The following is a 19050-nucleotide window of genomic DNA, read 5'->3' as shown; positions in this document are numbered from 1 at the left end:
CCAAACATGAGAAATTCAACTGCACAAGCTGTGGTAGCGGGGGTGTGGGGGGGTGTGGGGGGGTGCTGCATTCACGCTCTCCTCTGGTTAAAAGAAAAGAGGTGCTGTTATTTATTAAGTGGTGCTGTTTACATGGAAGAGAAGCCACGAGGCACAACAAAACCCACTATAAGAGTTTATTAAGGGAAGGGAATAGAAGGAGTGTGCATAGGCCTATGGAATAACCGTACAGGAAAAGAGAGAGGGAATAGGTGGGACCTCCTTTTATTGGCCCCCCCCCACCCGCCACATGCTCACATGGACTTATGTACCTATGCCATGCATGTGCAGCATCTTGCCTGGCTACTGGACAGTGCATTTGTGGTCATGTAGCTGGGGGAGTAGCTAGGAATTCTAACAGGTGCAAATCTAATATGGATGGAAAAAGTTGAGTTAGATATCATGATGATAATATCAGTCCATCTCAGTTCAAAATACAGCAGAGATTAAGTTATCTACAACAGCTTCCTAGAAATGCAGGGTATCACACACTCATCTAAATTACCAGCTAAAGGAAAAATCATACACGTCTGTAATTCCAGCACTTGGCAATGGAGGCAGGAGGATCTAGAGCTGAAGCCCAGTCTGAGCTATAGGAAGAAGTCCAGAGGAAGAAAGTAGGAAGGAGAAGGATGAGAAAGAGGAGGAAGAGGAGGAAGAAGAGAAAGAGGAGGAGAAATCACTGGTGCTTTTTAAGGACTCAAAAAATATTTATGTTTCTTTTCTGGGCCTATGCAGGAGACACAGTACACTTTCCCTCAGTTTGACTTTTGGTCAGTGGGATTGGTCTAGCCTGGCCTCCCACCTCTTCCCTTTGAGAGTGCCCACATAGGTTCACTTTTCTTCATTATACCGAAAGTGAAAATACCATTACCACTCACCTATTATATTAGTGGGAAATATTTTTACTTGGTTGCTATCTTAGTCATTATTCTATTCCTGTGAAGAGGCACCATGACCATGGCAACTCTTATAAAGAAAAACTTTTAACTGGGTGGCGTACAGTTTCAGAGGTTTAGTCCATTATCATCATGGCCTGACATGGCAGCATGCAGGCAGACATGGTGCTAGAGAGGTAGCTGAGAGTTCTATATCCAGATCAGCAGGCAGCAGGAAGAGAGAGACACTGGATCTGGCTTGAGCCTTTGAAACCTCAAAGCCCACCCCTAGTGACACACTTCCGCCAACATGGCCACTCCTACTAATCCCTGTCAAGTAGCATCCCTCCTTAATGGCCAAGCATTTGAATATGTAAGCCTGGGGGGCGGGGCTTTCCTATTCAAACCACCACAGTCGCCCATTAAAAATCATCTGCTTTCAAATATTCCCAAACTCTGATACTTGAATGATAATCTATGGGGCTTCAAACCCAGGCATGGATAGTTCTTAAAATCCCCCAGGTGTCTGAAAGGTGCAGGCAAGTTTACCCCTGCCTCAAAACAAGAGGATGAACCGCTGCTGGAGGATTGCCATAGGTCTGCCGAAGGTAAAACCACTGCTGCTCTTCAGAGGTCATCAGGGGCGCCCCGTCATCCTCAATGTGCTTCACTGTAAATTTTGCATGCTCCTGGACTGGAGCTGAGAAAACAAAGGGGCAGATCCCCGCACGGTTCTCAGGTTGGAAAGCACTGGCTTGCAAGAGAAGACTGTGTATGCATTTTCAGTGACGCGATAGTGCTAATTCAGCCATGGCTGAGCATTTAACCCATAGAAATTGCCAAACACTACAGATCAGAACGGTTTACTAAGTTTATCAGTCGAGGGGAAATCACAGGGGTCAGCACATCCGGTGTGCAATGGATAAGCCTCGCCCTGGGAAAACCACCTTCGTGATCATGGTATCTCCCCTGCCAGGTGTCATCAAATTTATCTTTTCTTATCCCCAGATAAGTAAAGTTATTTTATTCAGAAATCAGTAAATAATGTTATAGTAATGGATAGAACTGAAGTCCCTGGCCTTGGTCAGACCTAAGGGGTAGAATTCGATTTGGCTCATTAACAAGCCAGAGCTTGGTTCTTTCACTCCTCTGGAGGAAAATAAGGAGGAAGCATAAAGCCAAATAGTAAAAATATCAAAAGTCTGCTGTTACCATCATGATCCTGGTAGCATTGCCCATAAGTACAAGAGGATAGTAAGAATTTGATACAAAACAACTGTGGTAGTTGGAATGAAATTGGCCCCCATAAGCATGAATGACACTGTTAGGAGGTGTGGCTTTGTTGGAGGAAGTGTGTCACGGTGGAGGTAGGCTTTGGGATCTCATGTATGCTCAAACCACTCCCAGTGTATAACATATACAGACCTTTGTAGGCAGAGTTTTCTGTTCTACCGGCCAGACCTTGAAAACATACCTAACATGACTATTATAGATGACTGACTATTAACCTATATTTCTTAATTATACATTATATTCTCAAATGAGTTACATAAGTACAATACCCCAAACAAGAGTAGAAACTTACATATAGTATAGCAAAGATAACTTTAAATTTGTATCAATAAACCAAAATCCATACCAATGTAAAAATATTTTTAGATTAATAGTTGCTTTTTTGGATTAAAGTAGATTCAATAATCTACCCTTTTATCTCATCATTTCTATATCATATCCTCCTTTTTTCCTTTAGAAAGAGATCTTTGAATTTAACTCTTTTGTTTAGCTTTTTTTTTTTTTAACTATGACCAATAACAACTTGTAATTAACCCCCCTTAAATGATAGCAAACATTCATAATCAATTTTTGGGAATATGGGCATTGTTTTTAGATGACTTTCTATTGCTTGTGTGCACTAATATTTTGGGGGGAACTTTGAAAAATCATGATAATTGCTAGATCTTGACTGGAGTAGTTTGTGAGGTTGAGCCATCTCAGCTCCAGCTCTGAAGCTGTTCTGGATGCAGAATTCTGAGGAGACTATAACAGAGGCATTTTGAGATGCTGGATCACCTGGGCTATCTATTTTTATTGGTGTCTGTTCTCCTTGTTCTGAAAAATACATAAAATGTTTAAAGGTAACATACATATCTGTATTAATAGAAGTATAGATTGTATTTTGTACACAAGTTAGTAAAAAATTATTTTTTTGTTTTATGTTTGAACAGATAAAATATATATTACATGTTTTGTAGTTTTTTCCTAGGTTTATTCCTTTATGTCTGTAGTCAGAATTTTCAGGGTTTCTTCCTTGATCAAATCTGATCTATATCAACCCAGAATGAATCCACAGCCTCTCATTTCCTGTGGAAATAAAAGCATAACCTCTCCCCGAAAGCAGCATATCTTTTGACTTCCATTTTGAAGTCAAGACATTTTAAAAATATATAGGTTGGTTTGATTTAGCAGTTTCTATAATCCAATGTGACTTAGCAGCTGTTGTTCCTTCATTAGCAACCAGAAAATCTAAGGACAACACAATAACATACAGAGTTCAGACTCTCTGTGTATTTTGTATGTTTATGTGGCTAATTATTTTTTTGTTTTTCTGTACTCCTTTTTTTTTTAAGGAATCTATTATTTTTAAACTATTTTTTATTCTATGACTGTATATACTCTTTCTTTTTTCTCTCTCAAGCCTATGTATATTTTTTAAACATACTATAACCCATATTTTAGAGGCTTTATCTGTCTGGATCAGTCTTACTGTGTATCTGTCATCTTTGTTTGTTTGTTTGTTTGTATGAGCCAAACTTAGACCACTGTGTAACTTAGATCATAGCCTGCTGGTGGCTGGCTCCTCCCACCTCTACTCCCTGAGAGTTCAGCCTCATGGCAGAGGTACCAGGCAGCCACGTTTACCGCCCCAGCTCTGGGAAGTTGTTGGGTCCGTGCTGCTACTGAGTAGCGCTCTGCCTGCTGCTCATAAACCCCTGTAAGTGTTTGGTAGCAGGGCCTCTTAAAAGAGCTGCACCTGGGTTTGCTGCTAGCAACAAGCCGAGGAAGCTGCGTCTTAAAGGATCCACACCTCTGTTTGTCACCACTAGTATCTAGTATCAAGCCTAACTGAGAAAAGGTGGTTATCAGGAAACTGCTTTAGGCTCCATTTCCGTGGGCTAAGAATCTTTTTTAAGCGTTGTTAGGTCTTATGTGAAATTTCCAGCCCCACATTGGAATGCCATTTGTAGGAAGAGTTTTCTGTCCCACCAGCCAGTTTACAAATAATCACTCAAAGACTTATTATTAATTATACATGATTAGCCAATAGTTCAGGCTTGTTACTAGCTCTTATATTTTAAATTAACCTATATTTCTTATCTACCCTCTGCCATGTGGCAGTGCCTTCTTTCAACACGGCATGTTCATCTTGCTTCCCTCTGCATCTTGCCCACGACTCCCGAGACTCCTCCCTTCTTCTTCCCAGCATTCTCTCTGCCCCCCAAATCCTGCCTAGCTACTGGCCCATTGTCTTTTTATTAACAATGAGAGCAATGAATTTTCACAGTGTACAGAAGGATTATTCCATGGCAGACCTTCCCACTGAGAAAGCCTTCTCTGTAAGGTTTTCATGAGTTCTGACACCAATGATCCCTCAACTTGCTTTGCTACTTGTGATCATTCATCCCAACTGCCAACTTGATTGGCTGGGAAATGCCTAGGACATCAAGAAAACACTGAAAGGGTGATTCTAAGAGAAGCCTAAGTGGGAAGACCCATGCTGAACTCAGGCAATAATGTGTTGTAGGCTGTGTGGTGCTTTGAATAAGATCAGTGGTGGCACAAGCCTTAATCCCAGCACTCGGGAGGCAGAGCCAGGTGGATCTCTGTGAGTTCGAGGCCAGCGTAGTCTCCAAAGCAACTTCCAGGAAAGGCGCAAAGCTACACAGAGAAACCCTGTCTCGAAAAAAAAAAAAAAAAAAACAAAACAAAAAAACAAAAAGAATGGCTCCCAAAGGCTCATACATTTGAATGCTTAGCACCAGGGAGTAGGATTGTTTGATAGGACAGAAGGGTTAGGAGGTGTGGCTTGTAGGAGGTAGGTAGTGTGTCACTGTGGGTGGGCCTTGAGGTTTCAAAAACCCATGGCAGGCTAGTCTCTCTCTCTCTCTCTCTCTCTCTCTCTCTCTCTCTCTCTCTCTCTCTCTCTCTCTCTCTCTCTCATCATGACATTAGCGTTTCTGCTCTGCCATGCCCTCCCTGAGGTAATGGATTGGATCTTTTAGCCAAAATAAATCTTCTTTCCCTTTATGTTACTTCGGTCACATGAAATTTCAAGTTCAGTCCAAAGCAACCAAAACGTACCATTTCACAATAAGTATTCTCTTCTGGTTTAAAACTATCCTTTAGGGAATCTTCCAGGGGCTCCCAAGTCAGTGGGTAAGGAGTCCAGCTGTCATTTCTCCCTAAACAGCCACATTCCTAATTCTCAGTGTCCTTTTGTGTCTCTCAGCACATTTTCTGGGACCTTGAAAAGTTCTGCCATGCCATAGGTCAGCCACATGGAGTCAGGCAGGCTTGGGAGCAATGTGGGCACCAGGCCTATGCAGTCTCTCAGCACTTTGTCTGCCTGACATTCGACCTCTGCCCTGTGGCGATCCCATGGTATGGGGTGGCTACAAAGCAAAGCTGGTGATTTTCCTGGCAGTCAAAAAACAATTCTCTGTGCCCTGGGTTCCTCCGAATGAATCTGTTCATGGCCAGCACATCCTAAAGCTTATTGGCTTCTTGACTGTTCAGCGTCCCCATGGTCAGAGTCCCTCGTTTGCTGTCGCTGTGATAAGCAACAAGACAGAAGCCACATGAGAAGGACTGGGTTTACTTGGCTTACACATCCTGGTTGCGTTCCAACATGAGGGAAGTCAGAACGGGACCTCAAGCAGAAGAGGCGGGAACCATGGAGCAACGCTGCTCACTGGCTTGCTCCCCATGGCTTGCTCATGGCTTTCTTAGACCAGCCAGGACCATCCAGCTGGGGTGGCACAGCTCACAGTGGGCTGCCCCCCCTTATCAATCATTAATCAAGAAAATGCCCCCGCAGACTTGCCTATAGGCCAATCTGATGAAGTCTTTTCTCAATTGAGGTCCCCTCTTCCCAGATGACTGTAGGTTGTGTCAAGCTGACAAAAACCTACCTACACAGTATCTCTGTCTTATCCTGTCTCTCTGCCCTGTGCTTTTAAGCAAACTTATCCTTCCTTCAAACTCTCTTGTGAGATAGTCTTTTTGTACACTGTGAAGATATGTCTCTGCCAAGGCACCTTCTGATTGGTTTAATAAAGAGCTGAACAGCCAATAGCTAGGCAGGAGAGGATAGGCGGGACTTCTAGGAAGAGATAGGAACTCTGGGAAGAAGAGAGGCAAGATTCACCAGCCAGCCACAGAAGAAGTAGGATGCATAGTACTGAGCAGAGGTAATGTGCTACTTGGCAGAATGTAGATTAATACAAATGGATTAATTGAAGTTTTAAGAGCTAGTTGAGAACAAGCCTAAGCTAAAGCTAAGCTTTCATAATTAGTGAGAAGTCTCCATGTCATTGTTTTGGAGCTGGTGGTTCAAAGAAAACACAACTACATTTGGTGCCCAGTATTGGGCAGCTGGAGTGCTTCTCACAGGAGACTAGGTAGAAATGCCTGCCACAGCCCAACTTCCCAATGGGTAAACACAGCTCCTGGCTGTTGCCGCTGGGCAGTGTTTGCAGCCCACAACCAGTTGGGTAGCCTGCTGGACTGACCCAAGGAGGACAGAGCCAGTGCCACGTGCTAAGCAGAGTCCTGTGGCCATTTAAAGTTTGGGTCTCATGGTCAGAGAAGGCTGCAAGTGTGCAGAAAGCCATGTCCAGACTGAAAAAACCTCTGAACAGGTACAATGTGCTTGAAAATGTGCTTAGTTGCTAAATAAAGAAAAGAATATGAGGATAGATAGTCATAGAAAAAATAGTTTAAAAGTAATAAAATCTTTAAAGAAAGAATAAAGTAATATAAAAGGAACAAACCATATAAGGATGGGATATACACATAGCATCTGGATCCTATATAGAGCTTTATTAACTTTAAATTTTTTATATGCTAGTTAACAAAAACCAGCATCCATTGAGAGACATTGGATTATGGGGGAAAATACTATTAAATTAAACCAGTCAATGTATTTTGAGAATGTTTTAACTTCAGACTAGAAGTCAGGAAATGTGTTGCATTGGGGGAGAGGTTATGCCTTTGTTTCCACAGGAAGTGAAAAGCTACGGATTCCTTCAGAATTACTAAAGATCAGATTTGACCAGGAGAGACTTTCTGAAAATCTTGGCTACATACATGAAGGAATAAACCAAGAAAAACTACAAGACAGGTGATGTATATGCTAATCCCTTTACATAGGAACAACTCTGATACTGGATGAGACATGATAAATCTTGTTGGCTACAGAGTCCTCATGACTTATTATTATGGGTCATCCTTTCATATGTGTGGTAGAGATTTACATTATATTTTGGTTATGCAGTCCAAATGGACTTATAAAGTTGACAGATGTCTTTTACCTGCTCAAACACAGAGCAGAGAATCATCTTTAGCTGACTTGTGCACACTGCACATTCCATACTTGTGTTAATGCAGGTATGTATGGCATTTTTAAAAGTTTGTGTGTTTTCAGAAGAAAGGGCCAGACACCATTGAAGACAAGACAAATAGCCCAGGTGATCCAGCCTCTTAGAATACTCTGTTGCAGTTTCCTTAAAAATCGTCATCCAGAACAACTACAAAGTGGCTAGCTAAAATGGTCCAGCCTCACAGACTACTCCAGCCAGGACTTCAGATAAGCTCTACAGTTTCCCTTCACACAGAGACTGTACAACAAATGATATAGATGGCTCTCCCAGGACTCGACCATTTTTCTCAGGGTCCCCTAAAGATGTTGCCACCCCCAGACAACAGGAAGTAATTTTAAGAACACAGCACCCACATTCCCAAGAGGTGGGGTGGATGGTTTTTGGTTATTTGGTGAGTTATGGCTGTTTATCATTATTTAGGGGGATTAATTGCAAGTTATTATTGGTCATGGTCAAGGAAGAAACTGAGCAAAGGAGTTTAGATTCAAGGATCTCTTTCTGAAAAGAAAACAAAGGAGGATATAGAAATGATAGGATATAGGGTATATATAGGATAAAAGGGTAGATTGTTGAATCTACTTTTAAACTAAGAAGCAACTACTAGTCTCAAATATTTTGCATTGGTATGGATTTTTGTATATTGACAGAAATTTAAGGCTATTTTTGTTATACTGTATGTATGTTTCTGCTCTTGTATAAGGTATTTTTGCATATTGATACAAATTTAAGGTTATTTTTTGTTATAGCATACTATATATATGTTTCTACTCTTGTTTAGGTATTGTACCTTTGCAGCTCATTTAAAAATTAAGGTAAAGTTCTAGTCATTGAAAGCTATTATTACAAACTATTTAGGATAATTAAGAAATACAGGTTAATAGTTAGTCATCGATAACAATTAAACATGTAATCTTGTTAGGTAAGTTTTCAAGGTCAAACAGAGCTATATTGTAGATAGATAGGTGGTCTTCAAACACTTCAGAGATCTACAGAATATGGCATTTAAGATGTCTTAATAACACAAGGTTTTTCACGACAGATTTGTCGGCTCCTGGCAACACCAATCTACTTTAAAGAAGATGATGGGTATTGAAGAACCTTCAAATGGAGTTTGCTTTCACTGTGGCAAAGCTAGCCACTGAGCAAAAGGCTCCCCTTGCCTCAACTGCTGACAGTATGCTGTCCAAATTGGACAATCAGGACATGAAGGAAGTTGACTACCAAACTTTGTCAAGATAAGGTAAGTCAGTCATTCAAAATTGCTGCTTCAAAGAAAAATCTGTCAATTATTCTAGGTCTGTAGGCCAAAGATGGATGTCCCAAAGCTGCAGAACCTTGGGTGACTGTCCAGACAGCCAGCTGCTTCTGTCATTTCTATAGTTTTGGAAGTTGTTTGCTCTGCACTTCCTGTTTACTCAGGTAATATTTTATTCTTCTCAAGTCTCTGATGGGGCTGAAGACTAGATAGTTATACGGTTTCAAAAAAAGAAACTTAAAAAAGAGAGAAATTTTATAAAGTTGTGTATCTAAGAAAAAATTTTAAGATCTAAAAAGATATTTTTAGGTTGGTAATATAAGTTTGATAGAAAGTCATTGAGGTCTAAAACTTTAGACTCACCAAGATAGGAGAGATAATTGAGTACTTTCTCTGAATTTGCCAAATACAAATGGACGGACATTGTGAATGTAATTCTTACCAAAGAATCATTCTTATTGTATATAGTTTTACTGTGTTAGAGTTAAAACATTTCCTTTTTATTTATACAAAAGGGGCCAAATGTTGTGGGATAATCTTTTTGTACATTGTGAAGATATGTCTTTGCCAAGGCACCTTCTGATTGGTTTAATTAAGAGCTGAATGGTCAATAGCAGAGGATAGGCAGGACTTCTGGGCAGAGATAGGAACTCTGAGAAGAAGAGAGGCAAGATTCGCCAGCCAGTCACAGAGGAAGTGGGATGACACATGGTACTGAGCAGAGGTAACGAGCAATGTGACAAGACATAGATTAATGCAGATGGGTTAATTTAAGTTTTAAGAGCTGATTGGGAACAAGCCTAAGCTAAGACCAAGCCTTTGTAATTAGTAAGAAGTCTCTGTCATTATTTGGGAGCTGGCAGTCCCAAGAAAATCCAACTACAGAACTCTTTAAGAATTCTGGAAAACTTCCACACCCATCAAATCAACATCTATACATTTTTTTCATAGATTTCGTAGTTGTAAAAGTTGTAAAGGCCTGTGGTGTATTTTATATTGTGTGTCTGCTCTTTTGTTGGAACCTGACGACATTAGATTTCCTGATTCAATGTTTTTCAGTGGGATGTTTTCACATTAAGCCTTATTCACAGGCTCAGTTCTCACTGTCCACCCAGGCAGCTAACCAGCCATGCCTTTGGTTAGCAGAAGCCTTGATTTCACTTTCCAGCTGAAGTGTTTGCAGGCAAGTCCTCATGGCAGCCATGTCCCATGCGAATTCCAAAGTATAGAAACAAAGGTAAACAGATGCTGCCCTCACTGTGCCCTGTGAGCCTGCCTGGCGCTCCTCCCGGGGCTGTGCAGTACTTCAAACAGCCAGTTATTTCGTGCCCTGGAGGTTTCTGTCTCCTGGGGCCATGCACCATTGTAGGAATTCAGATGGTGGGAAGTATGACTTTTCTATGTATGAAATTGAAAAAGTGGTGGCTGGGAAAGGCAGGCTGAGATGAGTGGGGGGAAAGCCAGTCAATTACAGCAAATCCCCCAGGAAGCTAATTTTAAGAAAGAATATCAAGTTGACAATTTTAAAACCTTTCTTTTGCATCATCAGAGAGCGTGTAGCCCTCAGAGAGTTGACGACTCACATGAGCCATTGGAAAGCTTCAGACTCGCAGTAAACTGTGCCCTGAACCCCTGGCATGGCTTCGAAGATGTTGAAAAGGAAAACTTTTTGGATTTAGGCAAAACCCTTTTTTTCTTAACAAAGCCTGGAATTATCTTGCTGTGAACTTAAGAAATTTAGTTTGACACTCTAAGCCGAGTAATGGCTTTGTTCTAGTTATGAATTCAGCCTTCCCCTGCAACGGTGGAACCCATTGATTCACCGAGAAAAGGGTCATAGGGCACCGCCACTTATGGGGAATGGAAATTACTGTGGCTTAATATTTCAAGGGTAGCACGCTGCTTTTATCTTTCATTTGGAACAGGGATTAAACTAACTCTGGGTTACAGGGCTGGCGGACTAGGGAGACACAGAAACAGATTTTGATATAAGAAAAGGGAACTAGGGAACAATGGGTGGCTCCCCCTCATGGAGCCAGATGTTACCTGGGCCTCTGCCTGCTCCCGTCTGAGTAAGACTGACTCGCCCCACGCCCCTGCTCCTACACCATCAGAGCTGGCTCTTCTCTTCGGGGTCAACGCTGACTCCGGGTGCCTGGGCCACCGCATGCACTAGTCATCCCTGGCACATGAATTCTTCTTTTTACTTTAAAATCTGGTTTCATGACAGTGCATCTGATCACAGCTCCCCTCCATCATCTCCTCCATGATCCTCCCCACCTCCCACCCATCCCACACCACGCCTTCTTCCCTCTTTCTTTAGAAAACAAACAGGCGTGTTAAAACAAAACAACCCCTCGAGAATTAAAAAGACAAAGAAAGATAAAAGCACACACATATACACATGCACACATATACATACACATATACACACATATACATACACATACATACATACACACATATATACATACACGCACATTCATACGTATACACATATACATAAATACATGTACACATACATATATACACACATACACACGTTCACATATGCATACACACATATACACATACACTCATAAACACACACATATACATATACACACATTCATACACATACACACATACATACACATGCATATATACATACACACAGACACATACATACATATACACAGACACATATACACATGCATATATACAAACATACACACATACATACACACATACACAAACATATACATACACCATAAAAACACAAAATAGGAAACTATACTATACAAGCAAAGACCAGTAAGGTAAACAAAATGCCCAAACAAAGCACTATGAGTCAGAAAGATCTCCAAAAACACCCGATCCATTTGTGCTGATCATCTACCGCTGGGCATGGAGCCCTCCCTTAATGTATTTGAATGTCCAGTGAGATGCCATTGGAGAGGAGTGTTTTTTCCCTCGCAAGCATTTGTCACTTGGAGATAGCGTCTGGTTAGGGATGGGGGACCATGTCCACTTCCCCTCTCACTACAGGGACCCAGTCTGGCTTGAACGTCTGCGGGCCCTGTGCTTGCTGCCTGGTCTCTGGAGGTCATATGTGCATCAGCCCTGTTGTGTCCAGAGGACAGTTTCCTTGGAGTCTTCCGTTCCCTCTGGCTCTTACAATCTTTCCACCTCATTTTCTACAGAGTTCCCTGAGTCCTGAGGGGTGTGATGAACACGTCCCGTTTAGTGCCGAGTGCTCCAAAGTCTCTCACTCTCTGCACATTGTCCAGTTGAAAGTCTCTGTGTAAGTTCACATCTACTTCAGGAGGAAGTTTCTCGGAACGAGACACTAATCGTTGTGTCTACAGAATGTTGTTGGAAGTCGTTTTATTGTTATGTTCCTTTAGCTGAACGGCAGTATTTGGTTATTCCTCTAGGCCCCTGGCCTGTCTGGTCTCAGGTCCTTGGCCACCTGAGCAGTGTCAGGCATGGGCTCCATCTCATGGAATGAGCCTCAAATTGGATGAGATAGTGGTCGGTCACTCCCACAATGTCTGTGCCGCTACAGCACCAGTGTGTCACGCACACAGATCACCATTGTAGATCGAAAGGGCTGCAGCTGGGCTGGTGTTTACCTTTCTCCTCTGGTTATGTGCAGAGTAACTTCCAGGATCATGAACACTAGTCATCAGTAGGGGTGAAGGCTCTAATTCGGCACACACTTGACTTTTCCATGTTCAATGAACTCTCTAAGTATTGTCTTCAGCATAGGGCTTTATTGTCATGTTGTGGAGGGCAACCAACAGCCTTGGCAATAGCCTGAGTTGTTTGGGGATTCCCATGTGCTCCCTGTGGCCAACCACTCCTGGCACCGGAAGTTGTATTTGGTGGCAAGAGATGTCTAGTCAAGGTGTTGTCACCCCCATCATTTGGTGATTCCGTTTAGTGTTCTTTCATATATGTGCATTATTTAAGAAGCTTCTACTGTAGTAAGCCTCCATATGGCCCCTCACATGGCCCTTAGTTGTCCTGTATTCCCCCCCTTACCCCTCTTCCTTACCCCTCTTCATTTAACCCTCCCCTGCCGGTCCCCTCTCCCACCCTGTCTCTCTACACCTATATATATTCTATTTCCTCTTCCTTGAGAGATCCTCCCCTTCCCCCATAGACCTTTACTTTATACCTAACCCCTACTCTGGAGGCAGAGACAGGTGGCTCTCTGTAAGTTCAAGGCCAGCCTGGTCTACAAAGTGAGTTTCAGGACAGCCAGGGCTACATGGAGAAGGCTTGTCTTGGAAAAAAAAAAAAAGAACAGTAGCATGCTTATCAAAGGCTTAAAAGCTAACATGTACATATAAGAGATTACATACCGTATTTGTCTTTTTGGGTCTGGGTTACCTCATACAGGATGATTTTTTTTTTTCTAGTTATGTCCATTTACCTGTTGATTACATGCTTATTTCTGGCTATTATGACTAGAGTAGTAATGAACACGGTTGAGCAAGGGTCTCTGTTGTAAGATGTAGAGCCCTTTGGGTATACGCCCAAGAGTTGTGTAGCTGGATATTAGGGGTAGATCTGTTCCCAGCTTCTAAAGGAGCTGCTACGCTGATTTCCACAGTGACTTACAAGTTTGCACTCCCACCAGCAACAGATGAGTGTTCCTCTTACCCCTCATCTTTACCAGCATGAGCTGTCGTTGTTTTATTAATCTTGACCATTCTGACTGGTGTAAGATGGAATCTCAAAGTAAGTTTAGATTTGCATCCCCTGATGACTAGGATGTAGACCATTTCTTTTAGTGACCATTTCTTTTTTGAGACCCTGTCTCCAAAAAATAAGGTGGGAAGTGATAGAAAGATTGATAGAGTGACAAAGTGACAGAGGCAGTGTTGACCTCTGGACTCCACATTCACACACACACACACACACACACACACACACACACACACACACAGGACAGAGACAGACACACAGAGAGACAGAGACAGATACACACAGAGACAGAGACAGACACACAGAGACAGAGACAGACAGACACACAGAGAGACAGACACACAGAGACAGACAGACAGACAGAGACAGGAAGACAGACACACACAGAGAGACAGAGAGAGGTACACATACACACCAGAGAAAGAGAGAGAGAGAGATCTTATGAAATACTGGGAAAGCTTCTAGCCAGCTCCACAAAAAGATGAACATGGTCATCCCAGTCTCTCTCCATCCCATAAATGCCCTCTGACCTTGTTTACCTCTGCAATAGCTCCCCCTCATTCCTTTTATAAAGAACTTATATTATTCTCCCCATCTCAGACAGAGCACTTCGCTGTGAGCATGGGGTCATACTTTGGGGGCATCATCATACCCAGAGCATGCCAAAATATTCCATAGTTCTCTAAATTTGATTCCCGTTCTCAGTGGAATGTTGCTAACACAATTATCCATCCAAATTAAATGCTATCAGAATTACTGTGAACTTGAGAAATAGTGAATTCCCTATTAATTACAAGTGGCCATCTGCCAGACATCCAGAAGGGTGTTCCTTGGAGGGGGATGTTGGAGGGGAGCAGGAGTTGGGTATCTTCTAGTACCCTTTTACACCACAACCCTTGAGTTTACCCTTCAGAAGCAAAGAGATTTTTTTAAATAAAAAGCACAATGACTGTTGATTCTAGATGTGAAATAATATGTGTACATTGTTTTTACAAATCAGAGAAAACCTGAGGTTCTTGCCTCAGTGGTGAGAACACTTGCCTAACATTTGTTTGATCTCTAGCATGTCTGAAAAAAAGCAGTTAACAAAAAAGACAATGTAGAAATCAAAATAGCTTGTTCATTTTTCCATATTTCTACCCAAAGAAAAGTCCTATTATTTATATTTCATGCATATCATGTGAGATTTCAGATTCATTCAGTATTTATTTTTTTTTATTATATACAGCTTTATGAGTCTCTCCTCCTAAGGAATATATTTCCATATAGACAATTACAAACCTATATCATCATTTTAACAGTTACATAGACTTCTATAATTCACTTAACCAACATCCTACTAGTTGGGTGTATGGAGTGTTTTCAAATTTAGATAACGCTGCAATGGATACACTATCATATGTGTCTTATAAAAAAAGGGCTTTAAAAGTTCCCTTTCCCCAAAATGTTTGAAATTATCTATCCTTCTATACATTACTACATTTCAGAGAATTTTATTTCACATTCTTAAAAAAAATTGTATGTGTGTCTCTGTTTGGCTGTGTATGTATGTGTGGAGGTGCTGAAGAAAGCCAGAAGGGGGTGTCCAGTCCTCTGGAACTGGAGTCACAGGTGACTATGAGCTGCCTGTGGGTGCTGGAAACTGAACTGGGCCCTCTGTTAGAGCAGCAAGTGCTTAACTGCTGAGCCACCCCTCCAGCCCCCCTCAGATTCTCTACCGTGAAGTTGAATGCTGGAAATGATGATGGAGACAATAGCACATTGGGCCATCAGGGGAGGTCAGTTCCTAAAATTTTAAATAAAGCTTTTATTTGCCTAGAGTCAATGAAATGTACCTGTTAGAAAAAAATATTTCTCGTAATTATTATTAGTAGACCCCCATAAGGATAATTTTTATCAATTTGCAACTCATTCTAACACTCCAGGAAATACAGCATAATCTAAATCTCCTATAGAGAAATCCAATTTACATCAAGTTATATCTCCATAAAAAAACAGCTGGACTGTGATCTGAATGACCATAATGAAGCCCACGTGATACTTCACAGTGTCATTTTCTATAATCGAGTTGAAGCTAGGGCCAAGAATCCTCCCTTCGGAAAACCCTCCGATTCCAATTGCTGCAGTCCTTGTTTGGGAAAGAGAAGTCTCTTCATCAAATGTTCCATTTACAATGGCCTAGTAACTGTCCATAACAGTTAGGCATATTTTTCTGGGTAAAAGAGCCGTAAATTAGCTCTGGCCTACATTGGGGTCCAAGGAGGAATTCCTCATGGGAATACAGAGATGGTTGGTAGTGGGGTTCTGGGAGGGTAGGGCTGGGTTTCTGACATGAAGACCCATAAAGCTGGGTACTTTTCACTTTCCTGCACACCAGTCAGGCTATGGGGGAGGCTCGCCCTGCAGTTCAAACTTAGCACACAACCAGGTCTCTGAAGAGGGTAAGTGAGCGAGGGCTTTCTCCTTCTCTCTCACTTGTGCGTTCACAGAAAAGGAACTGACAGACTGCTTCCTTATCCAACCTGGACAGAACACCAAATGACCACAAGGCTTTCCTGCCTTGACTGGAGGATGGGGTTAGAAGGCTTGGTGTGCTCAATGCCTCAGAAAGTCACGAGTGAGCAAGAAGCTTGGGAGAAGAGGCTCCTACTAATCGTGTGGACATTCATTAGACTGTAGGCGCTGATGGAAAAATGTGAGGACACTGGGAACAGTCCACTGGGGCAGGAAAGATGGTTCAGTGAATGGAAACATGAAATGAAACAGGAAGAACATGTCCGCTCCTAGGTATGGTGGAGAAGGTTTACTATAGATAAAAAGGGAGACCATAGCCAGAAGCAGGGACATCTGAAAAGAGTCCACAGTGAACATGACTCTGAGCTGGGTCACATGAGGAGGGTGAGGAGGGGAGATGAAAGCCAGGAGAGCAGAAGACCAAGAGGTCAGGAGGGTAACGGGTAGACAAAAGGGCCGGGTAACCAAAATGGCTGGAGTACCTAAGGACGAGCAGCTTTGGGAAGAAGGGCAGCCCAACTCCTGGGCTGGACAAGTTTAGGGTAGGAGATGGGGTATGCCAGCCATACTCTGTAACAAGTAGGGCCTGAGGGATGCTGGGAGAACCTGGCAGCCAGGTCTGCTTTGATATGTTGAATAGGCTCCTCAATTAGCCATTTGTCCTGGCTTTGAGACTCAATACTCAGCAGTTAAGAACACTGACTGCTGCTCTTCCAGAGGACCCGGGTTTCATTCCTAGCACCTACAGGGGGACTCACGATTGTCTGTAAGTCCACTGCCAGGGGACTCTCTTCTGGCCTCTGAGAGCACTGCATGCATACGGTGTACAGACATACACACGCAGGTAAAACATCCTGACACACGAAATAAAACGAGAAATAAACAAAAACAAAACAAAAGCGAGGGGAGCAGATCATTGTCCCCCTGCACAGTACGTCGTAAAGACGGCAAAGGAAAAGGGGCCACTTCTCCCTGAACGGTATTTGTTGTCAGCGAAGAGGAAGAACCCAGGGCATGTGTGAAGGGGCTGCTGAAGACCTGTGCCGCTCTCCGGAATTTGTCAAGCTAGAAAATCACCTGCCCCCCTTGTGTAAGTTTTAACATCTAGAAGTGGCCCCCCACTTCTCACTTGGATTGCTCACTCTGTTTCCTGTTCTGCTCTTTTCCAACCCCAGAGGAATTCCAGTCTACAGAAGACCTTGAAGGTCACGCAAAGACAGAAGCCGTTTAAGGAGAGCACAGGGCCGGATGGGATGGCTCCCTGGGTAAAGCTCCTTGCTATGCCTGCCTGGTGAACTGAGATCAATCTGGCTGCCACGCATGCGTCATGGAATGAGCCCCCTCCCCTAATAATACATTTTTAAAAAGAATACAAAACCATACACAAAAAGTACGTGTTTGTTTAAAATGAGAAAAGAAAAGACAAGAATCACATATTTTAAAATGTCAAGGAGTGCCGTGAGCATCACCAGAGCCAGAAACGGTTTCACAAAGCAGAAAAACCTGCTTTAACTACTTCTGAGATACCTTTTGTCTCTACAGCCCTGGCTTGACAGTTCTTAATCACATCATTTGACTGTGGTTTTGTAATGTAATTTTCCACGGAGTAAACAGAACGTAACTTAAGCTCTCTTGTAGCTTGCTAATCTAAACATCTAAAAAGAGCTAGTTAAAAATATTTCTTTGCTGGGTGTGGTGGCACATGCCTTTTGTCCCAGCACTTGTGAGGCAGAGCTAGGTGGATCTCCATAGAAAGTGCCAGACCAGCCAAGACTTCATAGTGAAAGCCCATCAAAACCAAAAACCAAACCAAAGCAACCAACCAATACCCACAATAAAATGCCATCTTTCAGTGCCATATTGATAATTGAAGTGACCCGGGATATGATATAGAATACACCCAGACACCAGACTCTCAGCAAAGATGTTGTTATTCGGAGGGGGCAAGGAGGTAGGGCTGCTTCTGGATCTGGCAGAGACAGGGATGGCTACTGGCACAAGACCTTCTTAAAGGCTTATCGGGGAGAGGGACCCCCTCCCCCAGAGAGGGTTGGCGTGACTGTCTCCGATTGGCTGGGAGGAGAACAAAGGAGATGAGGTAGCAGGCTTTTCACATCAAGGAGCCTGTTTTATGAGGTAGCACACCTTTAGTCACAAGTCACATGAGAAACGGTATCAGGACCAACAATGATGATACGACATGTAAGTACGGAATATTGTCTAGGAAAACTAGCAAATTTCTTTCTTTCGCTCTTTCTCTTATTTTCTTTTTTCAGCTTTTGTTTTATTTGTGTTTTGTTTTGTTTTGAGACAGGGTTTCACTGTGTAGCTGAAGTCAGGCTTACCTTGAAATCTTTAACCTCAGGCTTTAACTGCCTCAATGCTAGAGTTACAGATTTCTTTCTTACACAAGTTATAAAGTCCAGGAGAGTTTTCTGAGCCTGGCTTGTGACTCTATACATTTTAGGCCCATCTTTCCTTCACAATGCATAGCCATTCATCTATCCATCATCCATCCATCATCCATCCATCCATCCATCCATCATCCATCCATCCATCATCCATCCATCCATTCATCCACCTCTCCGCCCATTGATCCATCCATCCATCCATCATCCATCCATCCATCCATCCACCCACCCACCTCTCCACCCATTGATCCATCCATCCATCTATCTGTCCATCCATCCATCTAGGACCAGGTGTTACAGCACTGTTCATACTGAGATGTAGCCTGTGATTTTGCATTTGGGTCAGGATGTGGAGGGGCCCCAGAACAGCTTGACCACACAGCTGCCATGACAGGCTTGGGGGCCCAGACACAGCTTCTGTGACAGGCTTACTGGCAGGCAACACCCAGATCCAGGAAAAGCCATAAGCTGACCCCACCCAGGGATCCACCCAGGGATAGGGAAGTACCTGACATCCCAAGCATTCCAACCATTAGATAAGGTGGCCAGATGTCCCAGAGTCTAGCACAAACCTGTTTTTGTTTTACCAATACCCCTAG

General features: G+C 42.7%; 1 pseudogene; it reads right to left on the bottom strand.

The window, feature by feature from the left end:
* Nucleotides 1-1746: 1746 nt before the first annotated feature.
* Nucleotides 1747-1899, bottom strand: LOC114693418 (annotated as a pseudogene).
* Between the last annotated feature and the right edge of the window lie 17151 nt (nucleotides 1900-19050).

This window comes from Peromyscus leucopus, chromosome 14 (genome assembly GCF_004664715.2).
Source record: "Peromyscus leucopus breed LL Stock chromosome 14, UCI_PerLeu_2.1, whole genome shotgun sequence".
NCBI lineage: Eukaryota > Metazoa > Chordata > Mammalia > Rodentia > Cricetidae > Peromyscus > Peromyscus leucopus.
The sequence above is the reverse complement of the archived record's forward strand: the minus strand, read 5'-3'. Positions and strand labels throughout refer to the sequence as shown.